Source organism: Psammomys obesus, unplaced genomic scaffold (genome assembly GCF_907164565.1).
Source record: "Psammomys obesus unplaced genomic scaffold, mPsaObe1.curated_primary_1811, whole genome shotgun sequence".
Lineage (NCBI taxonomy): Eukaryota > Metazoa > Chordata > Mammalia > Rodentia > Muridae > Psammomys > Psammomys obesus.
In genome coordinates this window covers 4,394,613-4,399,915 of record NW_026596117.1, presented here as the reverse complement: position 1 = coordinate 4,399,915, position 5,303 = coordinate 4,394,613, and positions in this window count along the sequence as shown.

The following is a 5,303-nucleotide window of genomic DNA, read 5'->3' as shown; positions in this document are numbered from 1 at the left end:
ATAGGATGACAAAGATCCACATGGCGTGCATCTCATACTCACACAAATGAGCATAAGTGTATACACACATGCACAGACAGAAAGACACATGGTAAGAGCATGTGTGACTATAACTAGGAAAGAAAAGAAAGAAAGAAAGGAAGAAAGAAAGAAAGAAAGAAAGAAAGAAAGAAAGAAAGAAAGAAAGGAAGGGAGGAAGAAGGAAGGAAGGAAGGGAGGAAAGAAAGAAAGAAAGAAGAAAGGAAGGAAGGAAAGAAAGAAAGAAAGAAGGAAGGAAAGAAAGAAAGAAGGAAGGAAGGAAGGAAGGAAGGAAGGAAGGAAGGAAGGAAAGAAAGAAAGAAAGAAAGAAAGAAAGAAAGAAAGAAAGAAAGAAAGAAAGAAAGAAAGAAAGACCACACTAACTAAAAATCCAGGTACAAGGACTTTTTTGAATGTGGTCTGTGTAACATAAACAATGAACAGAAAGAAAAAACTTCTCTGTAGTGAGTTAATTTGAAAAATTTGAAGAATTCTGTGTGAGAGTAGACCATCATGGTAGGATGGAGACTGTTCTATAATAATATAAAACATCTTCTATTCCAGTGGTTAAGTTTGAAAAGCAAGAAATGAAGAAGAGCAAACTGCAGAGAAGAAAGTCAAAGGGATATAGAAGGGTTCCTACCAAATCTGTAGTTGTAGAAGAAATGTCTGATATAATCAATGTATGATTTTTCCCTCCAAAATCTATTGCTTTATTCTTTTTTAAAAAAATTAAATTTTTGTTTTTTTACATTGATCACATTGTATTTGATTACATTGTATCCCAGCTGTAGACCCCTCCCTCATTCCCTCCCAACCCCACCCTCCTTCCCTCCCTCTTCTCCTCCCATGCTCCTCTCCAAGTCCACAGATAGAGGAGGTCTTCCTCCCCTTCCATCTGACCCTAGCCTATCAGGTCTCATCAGGGCTGACTGCACCATCTTCCTCTGTGGCCTGGGTAGGCTGTATCCACCCCCAGGGAGAGGTGATCAAAGAGCCAGCCACAGAGTTCATGTCAGAGACAGTCCGTTGCCCTTACTAGCGAAGTCACTTGGGTACTGAGCTGCCATGAGCTACATCTAAGCAGGGGTTCTAGATTTTGTCCATGAATGGTCCTTGGTTGGAGTATCAGTCTCAGAAAAGACTCCTGTGCCCAGATATTTTGGTTATGTTGCTATCCTTGTGGAGCTCCTGACACCCCCCCACACACCCAGGTCTTTCTATTTCCCCCTTCTTTCATAAGATTCCCTGCGCTCTTCCCAAAGTTTGGCTATGAGTCTCAGCATGTTTTGATACATTGCTGGGTAGAGTCTTTCAAAGGCCATCTGTGGTAGGCTCGTATCCTGTTTCTTGTTTTCTCCATCTTCCAATGTTCATCCTGTTTGTCTTTCTGCCTGAGGATTGATCATCTTACCCAGGGCCCTCCTTCTTTAGCTTCTTTTTTTTTTTATTTTTTTTTAATTCTTTATTAACTACACTTTATTCACTTTGTATCCCCCCTGTGGTTCCCTCCCTCCTCTATCCCAATCCCTCCCTTCCTTCACCCTCTGCATGCATGCCCCTTTCCCAGCAGAGGGGTCTTTCCTGAGACTGATACTTGTTTATCTTCTTTAAATGTAAAGATTTTAGTATGTTTATCCAAAATTATAGGTCTAGTATCCACTTATGAGTATATACTCTTTGTGTCTTTCTCCCTCTGGGTTACCTCACACAAGATGAGCTTTTCTAGATCCTCCCATTTTCCTGCAAATTTCATGATTTCCTGGTTTCTGTGATTTCCCGGTTTGCTTAATTCTTCTGGCAAGATATTACAAAAAGGCCTAGAGCAAACTGTGTCAGAGTTCTGTAAATAAATTGAACTGATAGAATAAATACAAACACTTAAATGGGACTTTCTACATTGACTTAAATGATGTGGAGTGATGTCCCAACAATGCCTGTCTCCCATTGGAGAGGTGAAAAATCCTCCCTTTTCTCAATCTACAAGGCTGGATATCCCCACAGCTTCTCTCTGGTCCTGAGGTAGAGAGGGTTATGGCCAGCTATTGATCGTCATTGTACCTTCAAAGCCTTAAGAAGAAGTATGTAATACCTGTGAAAGAGTGCTTCAGAAAAGGGATACATGAACTCATCCTCATGAGTGAAGTCAAGCAGATGTGAAGGCAAAGCTCTTTTCTACCCAAATCCTTTTATCTGGGTGGCCCCCAGAAAGTGCTAATTGTGGGCATTCCTACTTCAAATAATGTGGTCAAGAAAATATAGAATTTCCAAGAAATTTCTATTTTAGTTGCTTCCAGGTCCAGTCAAGTCGGAAGTAATTTACAAGAAAACATATGGGAGAATGGGATATAGAGGCAGAAAGACCAAAGGAACCTGTATATCTAATTAAGCTTAAGATTTAAGATTTTTAAACTGTTGCTCTCCCACTAGCAACTTTTTGAATGACATTCATTTAAATTGCCTCAAGTTAATTATGACTAATATATGAAATACAAATAATGGCAGGTCTCTTTTTTAATAAACCACTTTAAATTTTCTAAGTTTGTGACAATAATAAATTATTATTCATGATACTGTGGGTCACTTTGCATGATCTGTGTTACATTTTAAAACACACGCAGCTTAATTTATCCAGCTTGATGTGTGACATCCAAGAGTCCATGTAATTCAGGTAAAACTAAACACTCATGATTATAGTATGTGTGTAATATTATTTAGCATATATTTGATATCATATTATAAAATCCTTAAATACAGTAAGTTGTACAGTCATTAAGTTAGAAGCAACTATTTTAATAGTATTGAAAGCATATCTAGTGAGATTTTTAGTGGAACCTTAGAGTATATTTAACAAAGAGAAGAGGATGGGAAAATACTAGTTTGGATTCTGTGACTTTATAAGCTGAATTCATCTTACCAGACATGATGTGGATTCTAAAGTTATCACAATTTCTTCCCTAGTTAAGAAAGACTCTTAGTTTCAAATAACTCAATTACTCTAAAGTTGATTATTTTATTTTTGTTAAGAAATACTATAAATTTCCATGAAATGTAGAAGACTTCTCATTTATATTTTTATTATTTAAAAAATTAACTGTAATATTCTTCTATGCTCAGTCATGCCAGCTCTTTCCCTCAGAACCGTGAGCTGGCAGAAGGCAGTTGATACAGGTAGCTCTTCAACATTCACCTTCATAATTGAACAGACTAATCCACTGTCAAGCTGAGTATCATTTGGAATATACATACTAGAAATCTAGAAAACACATAAAGAAAAGCATACAACAGCTTCAATAAATTAAATTTTCTAAGAAATGACAATGTATGCAAAAAGATGAAACTCTGCTGAGTTGTTTTCCCTTTTGTCAAGAATTGTTTAGTTTTTATTTCTTGGATAGCTTAATCTACCAAAGAATTAAACAGACCAGGAACATTGAAACAAATAAGAGAAAGTAATAGAACATTTTATGTCAACTAGACATAAAAATTGAAAATAAATTTAAAAAAATAAAGCCTTGGATTTTCTCTGTGTCTGTTGTTAAATCTGTCTTTTCATTTCTGATTTTGTTAATGGGGATACTCTCCCACTGTCTTTTAGTTATTTTGGCTAAGGGTTTGTTTAGCTCATTGATTTTCTAAAAAGAAAAAGAAAAAAGGAAAAAGAAAAAAAAAACAGCTCTTTGTTTTGTTGATTCTCTGTATTGTTCTCTTTGTTTCTAGGTTATTGATTTCAGCCCTGAGTTTGATTATTTCTTGCCATCAACTCCTCTTGGGTGTGTTTGCTTCCTTTTTGTTCCCTTAAGCTTTCTGGTGAGATGTTAAGTTGCTAATATAGGCTCTTGCAGGGTGCAGCCAGCAGCGGATCTGAATAGATGCTGGGTCTCATAGCCAAGCTTCGGGACAGAACTCTTGGGGTCCTGTGGAAGCGTTGGGAGAAGAACATGGAGGGGACAGGAACCTTTCAAGAAGACCAACAGAGACAACTAACACAGTCCCATGGAGGCTTTCAGAAACTGAGACATCAACGAAACAGCATACCTGATCTGGACCTAGGCCCCCTGCACACAGGTAGGCTGCCTGGTCCTCACATGGGGTGCCTGCTGAGTGGAGGGGGTGGGAATGTTTCTGACGTGGCCTCTATTGCCTGCTTCTGGATCACTTCCCCCTGGCAGGGCTGCCTTGCCTGTTCTCAGGGGATGAGTACTTAACCAGTCCTGATTAGACTATTCTGGGGCAGGGCTAGGATGATTGGGGAAGGGCTTTCCTTTTCTGGGAGGTGAGGAGGGAGGGAGAGGGGAAGAGGGAAAGGGAGTAGACTGGGAGAAGAGGTGAAAGGGGGCACCCTTTTCATGTAATGTAAATAAATAAATTTAAAATAAATTTAAAAATTAAATAAACTTCTGTGATCATATATTCACTAGTGTCTTGAAAAGACTCAGTCTCCTACACATGTCATCCTCCAAACGCTGCATGTTATATAATGAAAAAATCAACACGCAAACTTATGAGAGTTTAAGCCTTTCACATTATTGATGATCTTTTGTCTGCTTAGAATAATAAATCTTAAAAAATAAACAATTTCATTGTTTTGTTCTCTTTGGAAAAGAGAAATCTGGTTCCTTTTTTGCATGTCTCTTTTTTTATTTATGCATCAATATATTACAATTTATTCACTTTGTCTCCCACTGCAGCCCCCTCCCTCAACGCCTCACAGTTCTACCCACACTCCCTCTTCTTCCCCTATGCCCTTTCCCTAGGCCCCTGATAAGGGAGGTCATCCTCCCCTTCTATCTGACCCTAACTTATGAGGTTTCATCAAGGCTGGCTGCATCATCTTTCTCTGAGGGCTGATGAGGTCGAACCTGCTAGCGGGTGGTGCAAAGAGCCAGCTCCTGATCCCCTTACTAGGGAACCCACTTGGAAACTGGGCAGCCAATGGGCTTCCTTTGAACAGGGGGTCTAGATCATTTCCATGCATGGTCCTTACTTGGAGTATAGGTCTCTCAACCCCAGCCTAGGTTTTTTTTGTTCTCCTTGTGAAGTTCCTGTCCCCTCCAGGTCTTTCTACCTACCTCTTCTTCCATAAGGATTTGGGCACTCAGTCCAAAGTTTGTCTATGAGTTTCAGTATTTCCTTTGATACCCTGGTGGGTAGAGTCTTTCAGAGGTCCTTTGTGGAAGGCTCCTGTCCTGTTCCTTGTCTTTTCCTACTTCTAATGTCTATCCTGTTTGCCCTTCTGAAGACCCTAGCCTCTTCCCTAGGGTCAGCCTTGTTGTTTAACTTCT